General features: G+C 37.5%; 1 protein-coding gene across 2 annotated transcripts in view; it reads right to left on the bottom strand.

Annotated features, from left to right (window-relative positions):
* Positions 1-13,357, bottom strand: part of LOC124254264 (TOX high mobility group box family member 3-like) — a 145,437-nt gene extending 132,080 nt beyond the window's left edge. Inside the window, exon 1 of one of the 2 annotated variants that reach the window (XM_046688178.1) lies at positions 13,254-13,357. The gene's annotated coding sequence lies outside the window, so the exon portion shown is untranslated. The remainder of the gene's footprint in view (positions 1-13,253) is intronic. The other variant, XM_046688179.1, reaches the window with a different exon arrangement.
* Positions 13,358-14,391: the final 1,034 nt, after the last annotated feature.

Genomic DNA, 14,391 nt, shown 5'->3' with positions numbered 1-14,391 from the left:
GTCGGATAAGTAGATATGTTAGTGAAGGATTTGGGTCAACCATAACACCACTACTGGTATATTATGGTATCATATCATGTCAACTTGAAGGCCCTGATTCATGAGTTCATGAGTTCAGTGAGTGAGTGAGTGAGTGAGTGAGTGAGTGAGTGAGTGAGTTCATGAGAGTGAGTGAGTGAGTGAGTGAGCAAGCGGTTTGGTTTGAAACCTCTTGGGTCATTATTCCACTTGTATTATGACATGCCAGCTTTAGACTGGAGAAAAGCCAAACGTGCAACTTGTCTCATGCAGAAACCCACAAAGATGGTGCCGACGATTCTAGAAACAACATCAAGTCAAATCAGGATTTGAACACAGATTCATAGGTTCCTGGTGTGCCCAAGGGGGGCAACTCTACACACGGAATCGTAGCACCTTAGACTGGGCAATTTATGCCCCTGTGACAACCAAGAGCACATTTATCATGTTGATGAAAAAAGAACCGTAATCAGCACAAATCTGGGATTTGAACAATGAAGCACAGGATCCTGATGTGACTAAGACATGCTACTCTTCATAGCAAACATGCAGTGCCTTAGACAACTGGGCCACCTTCTTCCATCACATGATGCTGACAGGGAGATCCAGTGTAGCATCACTATTAGTAGGTACAGCGCTGACGAGACAAATGGTTTGTGCTACTTCTCCAAAGCATAAGAGAAGATGTCAAAACTATTGATTAATGTCAACTGATAACAAGAAAGATGAGGTATAAAGATCAATACAATCATTACAAAATACTTTTTTTAAAAACATTTCATTGGCTGTTTCTCTGCTTCAAGTAGGTCAATGCTTTTGTTTTTTACCTTCTTGGCCATTCCGTATAGATTGTAGTCTGCAATTCACATGGGTACAATGTGTGAAGCCCATTTCTGGTGTCCCCCGCCGTGATGTTGCTGGAATATTGCTAAAAGCGGCGTAAAACCAAACTCAGTCAGTGTAGTCTGCAATTAATTATCATTATCTTTCCTTCACTGTGAGACTGCCAGGGTGCACTTTCTTCCAGACAAATAGAGTTTACATGTACTTTCAATACCGGTCCCCCATATAAGGGCTTAAAGATATGAAGATAAAATAAAATTCAAAATAAATAGCATATCATGTACTTGACTATAAATAATATTAAATTCTTGTATGCCACTAGTGCATGCTCAAGGCGCGGGTATGTTCCCTCGATCATTGGATGTCAATCTCAACGACACATCGTATTATCAATCTCAGCTCCCTGAGGATCATACAACTATTACTGCCACAAGGCGCACCGAGTTATTGCGGCTTTCCCATCCTTACAGGTACCAATTCAATGCTGGGTGGACTGGGACACATATTCACAGTACTTTGTCCAAGTTTACTGCACGTTGCTGTACCCGCAACTAGGTGTTTGCATGTATTCCTGTGGCCACCATCTGGTCATATACCAACGGATTCGTGGGTTCTTTTAAGTGCACAGTGTTGTGTACTGTACACTAAGGGGTTGTGACAACACTGAAAGAGTCTGCACACAAAGTTGACTCCCAGGTTTTTACACCTGGTCACAGGTGGACTCGATCCGAGCATCTCATGATCGCTGGATCACTAGCCTGGCACCTTAGCCAGCTCGCCCACCACGCCCCCAAAAATTACAATCGCATGGTGTTAGATTAAATAATGGCCAACAAACATCACACGAGTTTAATTGTTTGATTAATAAAAGCTGTACCAGTAAACAGATGGTGTTACATGCAATCAGTTACTGACTAATTGTAATATTATCTATTTACTGTTCAATAGTCACAAATATTGTGAATTGTTGATACTCTGAAATGCTGAAACTCCATTCAAAGAATAAAAGAACAAATAAGATATAAAGTCGATTTTCTTAAATTAAAATCTGGAAAAGTGGAGGTTTACTTACTACATGCTGTGCTTAATGAACAGTTGACAGACCTTTTCAAATTACTGCTATACAATTACCGGTAGTCTTTGTTTGACAGTAAAGAGTAGATCCAGCGACTTACTGTTACATAAAGACAACAAGTAATACAGTAAAGAAATGTAACCTAGTAACCGTCAAAGATATCCATATCTATCATTGTACTCTCAGACCAAAGATAATACAATAAATATTGAGACTCCAACAAAGACTGAATGCTACCCCTGTACTCCTCTTCAGGTAATTTCAGGCATACATACTCCTAAGGTTCAAATCATTATCTGAGCACTTTCCTTAAATAACATATTCACACTTCTGTTTGTTTCTGTGGTTGTCTTGTTTCATTGACGATTTGAAATTAAGCCCAAGTACAGAAAAATGTGGCTAAAAATTAGTTGGTAGGGTGCTGGTAACTGTGTTATAAAAATCTTGAATTGAAAAAAATAGAATTTCTTGTAGCCTTAAATGTATTTTATAATAAAGAAACCTTTAATGGCTACATTGTAAAATGAGCTTAATTAAACTGATTTCAGAATCTCATTACCTAAAAGTATGGCTGAAACAGCCATTGGTTCTCTGGCTGAGAAGGAATGGTATTGGACTGGTTCTGAAAGATGCCCAGCATATGAATCCTTCAGCTATTGCTATATCTTAGCATTCTATGGAATCCGTTATTCAACACTTGTGAAATAAATGACTTGAAATTTTACCACCCAAGTCATCAGCAATAGGTTGGTGGAGAATTTTGAACTTGGTAGTGGTGTAACTTACAATACATGAATGTTGTTCATAATAATATGGTAATATAGACAAAGGTTTATCCTATCTAATGTTACAAATACCAAATCTTGTAACAAGACTTATGATAACTACATTAATTCACCTCTGGAGAAACAAATCATGATTCCATTTTATATATTGTCAAGACGGCAGAGTTTCTACAGTGTGTAGAGAAGTTAGTGTTGAGTTTATCATTATGAACCTATTGAAAACTATATTTAAAAAAAACCACCAGCATGAATTGAACTCAGATCAATGTTAATTTCATCCCAATTTTCAAAAGTGTTCTGGTACCCAACATCATCAGAAACATCACAAGATCAAAGAATAAACAAAAAATTAAAAGGAAAAATATGAAAAATATCTACATCAAAGCCAGATGAATTTAACCATTTTTGACAACCAATTTCACTAATGCACATCATCATTATGATGAATGTCAACACCAGATGGAAAAACTACAACATGTGGAACAGAATTTAAATTATTGAAAGTTTTAGAAGGTCAAAGGTCCCTTAGACTATGAGTTTGTGAGGTAATCATGGTAATATATGAGTGAGTTGGACTTGACAAGGCCTTGAAACTATCTTACTTCATCATGTATAAACATATTACAGGGGTGGGCAAAGTGAGGCACTGACTTCTACCACTATGGTGCAAAACCACACACAGCAGTACGGTGAGTGATTTGGACTTGACAAGGCCTTGAAATTATCTCTTACTTCATCATGTATAAACATATTACAGGGGTGGGCAAAGTGAGGCACTGACTTCTACCACTATGGTGCAAACCACACACAGCAGTACGGTGAGTGATTTGGACTTGACAAGGCCTTGAAATTATCTCTTACTTCATCATGTATAAACATATTACAGGGGTGGGCAAAGTGAGGCACTGACTTCTACCACTATGGTGCAAACCACACACAGCAGTACGGTGAGTGAGTGATTTTAGTTTTACACTTTTGGCTTTTTTAGCATTTTGCAATATTCCAGGAAAATCCCAATGGGGGACACCACAAATGGGCTTCACAAGTACCCATGTGGGGAATTGATAAGGGTGGGTATTGCAGAGAATTTTCATATTGCGATATATTGCGATGCGAAAGCATGTATTGCGATATGTATTGCAATATATTGCATGAAGAATTTCTAAACAAAAACTACTTATAATCGAGTTAATGCTTGATTTAAAGAGGAAAAAATCAACAAAATCACTATGCTTGATTAAGCTTTAATAACAACTTTTAATCATGATGAAATATAAATGTGAATAATATTTGGCACAAACGAAACAAGGAAATATCCGAAGATTTCCGAGTGTTACGAAGTTTTCCGAATGCAAGTCAAAATACCGGTTTTCGATCAGCATATCGCAATACATATCGTTTTCACATCTGAACCGGTAAATACCGGTAAACCGGTTATATTGCGCAGTCCTAGGAATTGAACCCAGATCTTTGGCGTGACGAGCGAACACTTTAACCACTAGGCTACTCCATCGCCCCAGCAGTATGGCGCTGACGTACCAAGTCATGTCATCAAGACAAATCTGGAATCTTAACCACGATCGTAGACTTCTGGCACAAAAAACTGAATGATTCACTGACTAGCGAGTTTGTTTCAATGTTGCTTTAAACAGTATATCAGTCATGGTGTACCCACCTAATGTGACATGAAATCCCAAAGTGAAAAAAGTCTCGGACATGTATCTCTTTGGTGAAACCAACCTGTACAGGTATGATGTTGACAAACCTAGTTACAAAGTCATTGCGAAAAAGTACTTGGACTCACAATCAATGGTATCTGACATGCCCAAGGAAGCAACTCTGCACTGAGAACTGCGACACCTGAGACAACTGAACTGTCCATGCTCCCCAGTAACTAAAAGAACAAGGGGGAATGTTGCAAAGTGCACAGTCGGCAATATTTTACGTCCTTGTCACACTCACAGTAGGGTGTAAATAATCAAATCTCAACCAGACAATCCAGTGACATGAACAAAGATCAGCACCACAGGACATAACATGCAACATGAGTGAGTATGGATTTACGCTGCCTTATGCAATATTCCAACAATATCACAGCAGGGTACACCAGAAACTGCTTCACACATTGTACCCATGTGGGGAATCGAACACGGGCCATCGGTGTGGCGAGCGACTACTATAAACATTAGGCTACCCGACCAGTCCATATGAAACATGACTGACTGACTGACTGAGTTTGGTTTTACGCCGCTTTTAGCAATATTCCAGCAACATCACGGCGGGGGACACCAGAAATGGGCTTCACACAATGTACCCATGTGGGGATTCGAACCCGGGTCTTCGGTGTGATGAGCCAACGCTTTAACCACTAGCCTACCCCACCGCCCCCATGAAAGATGAACCACACCACCAATATGAATCATACAAGACAAATCTTATGGATAACAACTTCTTGACTTATTTTACACAACGTTTCTGGGCTGGTTCTTGCCCCTTCATCAGGTGGATAATGATCATAGTGAACAATACAGTATATATATATTGATGTACATTAAGCCAGATATGTAAATAAGTATATACAAGCGCAAGGGGGGAAGGAGATATAATTAAGTATGTACAAACAATGCAGTGAGATGAAAGAGAAGAATACAATGATAGGGTATGTTTTTACAATAAGTACAAGAGTATGTTTACACAGCAGAGTGGTTTGAGAGTCTATGATTTCTTGGTGATGCACCCAGGCTAGGGGGTAAACCCCTTGATCCCTGTTGATCTCGGGTACTAATCTTCTTATGTTGATTGACTCAAGAATTTTCTTTTGCGCCAATTACTGATGTTGATTCAAGAAGCTCTTTTAGTGCTCGACGATAGTCGTAAGTGCCATACATTAACTGATGTTAGCACTAAGAGAAGCCAGGATTTCAGTGTGTTGCCAGTTGATGGAGTGATTTGGATTTTTGACAATGTGTTCTGAGAGGGCAGATATCCATAAGATTTGTTTTGTATTACTACAACAACTTCCAAAATGCCTTTGAAGAATTTCAATATGAATCACTCACCTCTTATGACCACCAGTAGGTGCTCAAAACCAATTCTCACTAGGGTCAGAGGATCCAATAACTGGATGGAAATTTTAATCTTGACATATAGACTCAAAAGAAAAGATATCTACAGTGGAACCCTGTTTCTTCGTAAACATTAACTATCAGATGATAATAATGAGAAACTGACTGACTGACTGACTGAGTTTGGTTTTACGCCGCTTTTAACAATATTCCAATTGGCGGGGGACACCAGAAATGGGATTCACTCATTGTACCCATGTGGGGCACCTGGGTTTTAGCTTTAACCACTAGACAGGGCAATAATAAACAAAATACTTACTACATTAGGGCTTCCCCTACGCATTTTTAGCAGGGCGCTTTTTATTTGGTGCCCTGCCCTTCTTTTAATACAATAATTGATATCAGCACTTGGTGGTTTTAATTTTCTATTTCATGTTGAAGTTAAGTGCAATAACTGTGTTCTTTGACCCTTTAAGAATCACTTCTTTGAGTGGCATGTTTAGAAGTTGGGGAATCAGATAAGGACAAAACTTTATGGATGAACAACTTCTTATTCGGGTGATGTGACGTTTCGATACAGATTCTTGTATCGTTGTCAAGCAAGCATGGTTGTCATACTTGCTTGACAACGATACAAGAATCTGTATCAAAACGTTGCATCATCCGAATAAAGAAGTTGTTCATCCATAAAGTTTTGTCCTTGCCTTTAAGAATCATATGCATGATTAACATAATACGAGGAAATCTGTCACTGCATGTCCTTTTTGGAATAGGGGTGCCCCTTTTGAAATTCTGTCTCCCAGCTCTTTTTGGATCCTGGAGGGAAACACCGCTACATAAAATGCTCCAAAAATCTGGTTTCCAGATCAAGTCAACCTCAATTACAGTCCGTTTGAGTCAGAAACGTACCGATGAATTGCAAATTTGATAATTGTACAAAATTGCCACAGAAATATAAATAGTACATATGTTTATCATTTACTAATACCCAACAGCTTTCTTATATTTATATCACCCCGTCGCGACAGAAAACAACTTTTGCGTTTTCAATGATGATAGTTTCTTAAACAACTCTTTTAGTGGAGTCCGGAATATTTTCAAATATAAGAAAGCTGTTGGGTATTAGTAAATGATAAACATGTGTCCTGTTTATATTTATGTGGCAATTTTGTATAATGATCAAATTTGCAATTCATCGGTCCGTTTCTCACTCAAACAGACTGTACTAACAGTGCAGAAAACACACTACTGAGTCCCAATTACCCAACAGCGAATCATCGTCCTGCAATCAACATTAAACAAGGGATATCATGTGACAACACATTTCTATTTAATCCTGTTATCACACATATTTGCTTATTTTAAGTGAACCATATATCTGGACTTGTGTTTGTAATTTATTATTGATTTCAGACCAAATTTCATTCAATATTGTTTACATAAATTTCCATGAAATTGTGTGCAGATCTGTTAGCAGATTGTTTAACACACCATTATTTACAACCATGATCAAATTACTGCTAATGACACCTTCAAATGAACCTAACTGATACAAAATGGATACTGCGTTTCAAATTATTATGATTATACTGGTAGTTTAACTATTGAACTGTGAATTTACAGTTTATATGTCTAAACAAGCTTGAACCACTTCATTTCAGGTAGAAGAAGTTGAAAATGATGACAGAACAGTGACAATTAAAACAACAGAAAAGGACAAGGACCACATAGGCTCACATGGCCTGTCACACATGAAACATCACAAAAACCAGACATGATATTACAACACTTGTGACAGTCATACACTGTATCATTCAATCAATCTATCGTAAGCACTAAGAAATTATGTGAACAGGAAGGCATGATATGAGCTTCTTTATTCTTGAAAAAAAAGGCTACTTCTTTGCTCTTATTCCAGAAAAAGTGGCATGTTTTAATCAGCATTCGTCATGTTTACCTTTTTACTGGACAAGGAATAACCCTGCAAAAACATTTCTGGCAAAAATGAAATTACTATCCTGAAAAAGTTTCACGTCTGCTGACATGAAATCCACCTAATGACAACAGGCAGACGTGAACATTGTTTCAATCATACACTTCAGAAGTTCTTCAACAGAAAAAAATGTTCAAGTATTGTGTCATTATTTTCCTGATAAAGGGGTTAAAAACAGCCCTGAAACATGGTTTAGAATAGACAAGCTGTTGTCAGTAAAACATATCTGGTCTTCTTGAGCTGCATCAACAGCTAATGAAACCAAAAGGAGTCATGACGTAATTAAGGAACAGAACATATGCGATGAACGTACACCAGATGAGCTAAAAATCTCCATCGGCCCACCAGCTGATAACAATAACTCCAGACAAAGGACTGCCTCATCAGTATTAAGTCTGTATTTAACATATCCTGACATCACAGAACCACAGTCAACAAACAGCTCACAATCCCATCTGGTGGTTTGAAGGTACAGGATTGTAGGAGTTATCTCCCCTGACACACTTGCCAGATGTCAGTTTCTTGCATTACATTATGCAGCCTGTCTGACAGGGGGTTTTCTTAAAAAGATGCCAGCATTATATCTTCTTCACAGTAACAAATAACATCTGTCTGGGATCATTTCACTCCAGTTTTCTTGATATGGGCTAATGAAAGGGCGATCTCTAAACGTTCAGTTGAGGACAGGGAGTGTCGAAGTCTTTATAAAGGACCAACCGACACAAAGCTCAACACACAAACAGCGTTATTTAACCATATAACACATCTGTTGCTCATAAAAAATCACACTTTTTATAACTCAACCATGCAAACAAGGCAGTGATGTACACATCAATGTCCTGAAAAACTAATCACTTCCTGTGTGCATTCTGCCAAAATTCAAACGTAACCATTAAAATCAACTTGAAATAATTTTAGATCCATTTTCAGTATTCATTTGAAGAGGTACTTTAATTATTCTAATTGGCTAAAGTTTGTTAGCGCTCAAGATAGCACTATGATAGATCTGATTGTTCTAATGTTAAATAATCAATAAATAAACAGATTTTCATATGTTTGGTAAGGAAGTCATGTTTTCTATAAGGTAAAAAACATACTTCATATTATATATTGCAGACGACCATAAAAATAAAAATCCAGAAATTGAACATTAGCGTGAAATATGTATTCAAGAAAAATCCTGCATTTATCATGTTCATGTTATTACCACGATAACATTTATCTGAAACAGACTAGCCATGGTACAGATTTCTGGAATTTATCTAGGATTCCATTCAAATGCTCTTGTAGAAAAATTTCAAACTGCATTGTAAAATTGAATTCAATACAATCATGCAAACTTATGCCATTCTCTTTTAGGTCCTAGAATCACCTGCATAAACAGATCAAGCAATAAAATTAGTCACAGCTGTATTTACATGAAAATAAGAAATTCATAATATCAGGTTTGAGAAAATGTTTTATTAAATGCATTGTAAAATTTACAAAAATAAAAACTACAAACAAGTAAAAGAATACTTGATAATCAAGATACTCTATCAACACCTCTTTCTGTATTAATACTGATCTGCCAACATGACATTAACAGTTGATCAAAATGCCTTCCCTAATATGATATTCAGAATTAGTTATTGTAATAGTGTGCCTCACAGAGGTACAGATAAACTGCTAACTGCATAAATTACGCAAATATTTATGTGAAAACTCAATTCCTATTAAGTCTATTGTGTACAAGTATGCTTGAATTTTTGTGAATACTCAATAATTGTGATCATTACACAAATTTCAAATCTTTGCTTGCGTACCGGTGGATAGATAGCAATAACTGAGGTATATTGAGAGATTGGATTTCAGGACATGAACTTAGCAACTTGCAGTCTTTCTTATCGTTTCTTATATCACAGATCAAATATAAATAACAAACACTAACATTTAAACTTTATTATCTTTTTAAAATTAATGGCAAAATACCCAATTAAGTTTGAGTGAGGTGAGTACAATTTATTTGGTTACTCAAAAGAAAATTAGGATACCCAATTGAGATGAAGACAAGGGAGTACATAACTCAATGACCCAAAAAGTTATCTGTAGCTCTGGCCTCGGTTCACATCATCAATTTTGTCTGCTTACCATCCTGATCTGTTGCCTATAAATATATGTAGACCTCAGTTCACCCAAACATCTTATTGCATAGCGACGCCTCATTGGTGTAGTGGTTAGAGCGGCCGCCCAGAGAAGGTCATTGGTTCGAAGCGCCATACCAAAAGTAAAATATGGTACTTGTTGGTCCCTGCCTGGCGGCATTAATGGGTACAACAAGGACATCGAGTCAGTATAATGTGTCTTGGGGTATTCATGCTTCACTGCGGCATGGTATCTCAGTGGGCTAGCACTATAAAACCAGCTTACGCCTGGGCTAGTACAAGCAACATACACATATGTACGACCATATCAGTTTAAATATTCTCAAGCAACGACGTGAAAACCCAATTTCACCTCACCTCACCTCACCTCACCTTATTGCATAGCCATGAAGCAGTTAGTTATAAAGCCTGCACATAGCTAAACGGGAAATCACAAAACGTCATTAGGAAGCCTATTGACACCTGTGAATCCAAACTTTTCTCCTACTAAATCTGTCTTTGGTCACTTTGAAAAGTGAAGAAATGGTGTCTCTTTCCATTGTTCGATAATGCCATGCATCCCCAGGCAACATAATACACAATCTTACACATAAAAACACAAGAGAAAAAAGCAGTTTACATTACTGTAGCGCTTGGTCTCAGGCAATATGTCCGACTGAAAGGTCACGTGGTTGTCAGATGTGCATAATAGTCATGAGATCATTGTTAAATTTTAGTATGTCTCTCATGACTTAATCTTAGAAGTAAGTCATTCATTGCAATTTTAATCTCCAAATTTAGAAAATTCATAATTGCATTTAATGTACAAACATAAAAACTAAACATTCAAGGCCTCTCTTCTTTAATGATCTTGGTAGTATTGGAAGATAAATAACCTTTGTAAAGCCATACCTTTGGTCATAACTTTCACAACGTGAATAAGGAATTATCAAATATCAATTTATGAATACTATAATTTGTTGCAGACTTGGGACTGAATGTTGGCCTGCGATTAGGTCTAGATAGTTTAATTATTAAGGTTGTCCCACACTCATTCCAGGATGTATCCTTCCAATCTCCCTACATGAAACACTTGGTTCAATATCTGAGTGAGTGAGAAAGCTTTTATGCTTCTTTTAACAATATTCCAACAAAATATTAACATGGGACACCAGAAAGGGGCATCACACATAGTATATCATCATATTAGTATATATGTAGGGAATCAAACCAGAAGCTTCAGTGTAACTGGCAAACACTTTAGCTGGTGTCTTCCCATTCTGCCTACAGTCCCATTCTGCCTACATGTTAAAACAACATGATACGGTCCAGTGAAAGGAAGTAAGATCAATGTGCTGATCTATTCTACCCATGCTAAAATGAATTTGACCAAAAGTTAATTGTAGGCAATACAGGGAAAATGAATGCATTTCATTCATTGGAATTGACAAAATGTCATGGAATATATTTCTTCAACTTGTGAGACCGCCTCAACTGTTTCATATTTAGATCCATGTATAAAGATTAATAGTGACAAAAACATCCCCACGGGGCTGTATGACAAAAGGGATGATTTCAACTTTCCAATAGTCAACTTTCCTTTCATGTCGAGCAATATGCCAACAGCTCCAGCCTTTGGTGTTTACATGACTAGACTTAGCAATATATGTTTATGACGGGTGCCACCAGTGGGGCATGATATTCGCGAACACCTGGTATGATCACTATTTCATAGTGATTCATAAACACATGCTCTGTCATCGTATCGCATGGTGACAATCACTGGATTGTCTGGTTGAGACCCGATTTGTTTACAAACAACATCGCACAGCTGTAATACTGCTGAAACAAATATCTTCTCATGATATAGTCATAACTCTACAATCGACTCGAGATTTCTTATGAATGTGGAAAGGGTTTTGTTGCTTTTATTTGATTAACTGAGCAGACTCATTTTATATGTATCTATGTATATTTCTTGGATTATAAGGACCAACCACAGCTTGGAACATTAAATTGCCATTCATTATCACCAATATCATGATGTCATTTAATTTAAGTGAAATTGTATTAATTACCCTTTCTAAGTCCCAACAACATACACTTCAGTAACTGGTAAATGGGTTGCTCTATTATTTTATAGGTAAAAATTGTTTCCCATTCTGCCTACAGTAATATTTGAAGGCAAACTGGGATGTACTGTAGGCAAACTGGGACTGTAGGCAGAATGGGATGTAACCCTTTGGCTACTAGGGTAACCCACTGCCCCTTCAATATCTGGAACAAGAGTATGAGTGAGTGAGTGAGTTGAGTTTTACACCGCACTCAGCAATTTTCCAGCTATATGGCGGCGGTCTGTATTTAATCGAGTCTAGACCAGACAATCTGCGCAATTAACTGCATGAGCATCGATCTGCGCAATTGGGAACCGATGACATGTGTCAAACAAGTCAGCCAGCCTGACCACCCGATTCCGACTCTTACGACAAGCATGGGTTACTGAAGGCCAATATTCTAACCCGGACCTTCACGGGGTCAGAACAGGATTATGAAGGGATTGGGATATCTTGACTATACTTCAGTGCGACATCTGGTACAGACATGGGTCTGACCAGGCTTAGATAAACCCCTGGTTTGGAACATATTTCATGAGCAAAACAGTTGTGGAGTAATAAGAATAGAATATTCAATAGAACACCATGTTGACCGGTGCAGTGTTGATCATGTGGACAAAATGTCTGATCTTGGCTGAGAAGGCCTGTTGGTCGAATCCAATCATGGGACTCAAGGCCATAACCACAGCTCCATTCACATGATTTGGGGCAGTGTTTACAGCACATCATGTACACACACACATGTGGACATTAGATAGGTGTCATAGTTTGGCATTTAAATTCACAGCCAAATTGACAGACAATGCTGGATAATTGTATATCAGCTGACAAATGCTGGATAATTGTATATCCAGCAGCTGCATAACGTATTATTTTAAAGTTTCTGAAAGTTGGAAACCTAACATATCACTTTACAATTACATGCTCAACAAAAGTTCATAATTAATCAAACAATGACACGAACATTGCACTGGCAGAATTTGGTTGATAATTTCCATGTGATGCAACTAAAGATTTATTTTGTTTCGTGTTTGTCTTTTCTAGAGAATATTCAAACGTTTAATATGGACAGGTTTCATAACATTGTCGCAAATGAAAATAAAATTTGATGACTGTTTTAAGCGCCAACTGTCACGCAGTGACCGACTTCACATTGCGAGAGTTAGCCATAAAAAACTCAAGTGAGGAATCTGCCACGGTGCTAGTGTCATTCATAATGGGCAAGTGAAAATGTTACCATTAACTTCTTAAGTGAAAGAATGTCCTTGCGGTCGTAGATCCTCGATCACACACCTTCAATAATTGTACACAGAAAACGTGGATGGAGACAGGAAGTTGACACAAGTGATCCGGTTTTCGTGGTTTTCATAAAAAGTCAATGCACTTAAAACGAAAAAGAAACCGTTAAAACACCAAATACTACTAATAATATTTAGACTTGTTTTATTCCATTAACTATGTTCACTTGTTTTTTCAAATGGGCACATTCATCGGATTAATATTTCGAAAATGAAACTCACAGGTTAGGGATCTAGTCAAATGGGCCGAAGGACAGAAGGGCCGAGGAGTGCCAAGTATTATTAGAATACATAATGTTGAGTATATATAATATGGTACATGCTAATTATCTACTAATTATTAAGAATCATTATAATGTGTAATGTATATTATTTGCGCCTATTATTTTTATAATGTTAAACATTATAATGTTAATATACTTGCACTTCCTGAACTTCAAGTGTCATCGAAAGCAACTGATGGAGCATCTATTGAAGAACAAGTGACATAAGAAATTAAATTCCTGGCCACTTCTGCATAAGTCAAAGTACATTTAAAATAATAGCAACAAACTAAACACTATTTCATTATGTAATTTATTAATTTTTTATTTTTTGATCTTTTTTCGGCCTTTTTGACTTTTGATTTCGGTCCATTTGACTTTTTTTCGGCCCTTTTGTCCTTCGGCCCATTTGACTACAACCCGAAAGACTGACTGACTGAGTCTGGCTTTACGCCGCTTTTAGAAATATTCCAGCAACATCACGGCGGGGGACACCAGAAATGGGATTCACACATTGTACCCATGTGGGGATTCGAACCCGGGTCTTCGGCGTGACGAGCCAACGCTTTAACCACTAGGCTACCCCACCGCCCCACAACCCGAAAGAAAGTACAGAATCATGTACGTATTAATATGTACAGTACATGCAGACAGAAAAATATCGAATATTTACAACTACCAACATTTGTACTGCACAAAGAGACACTATTCACAACTAGCCATATAAACACTAATTTCACAATTCCTCCGTGTGTGAGCACACAGTACATCCCAACATTCAAATGTCTATTTATCACTCAACACTTTTAATTCC

Source organism: Haliotis rubra, unplaced genomic scaffold, assembly GCF_003918875.1.
Source record: "Haliotis rubra isolate DU_JTF1 unplaced genomic scaffold, ASM391887v1 Scf57, whole genome shotgun sequence".
Taxonomy (NCBI): domain Eukaryota; kingdom Metazoa; phylum Mollusca; class Gastropoda; order Lepetellida; family Haliotidae; genus Haliotis; species Haliotis rubra.
This window is presented reverse-complemented; position numbering and strand designations above follow the sequence as displayed.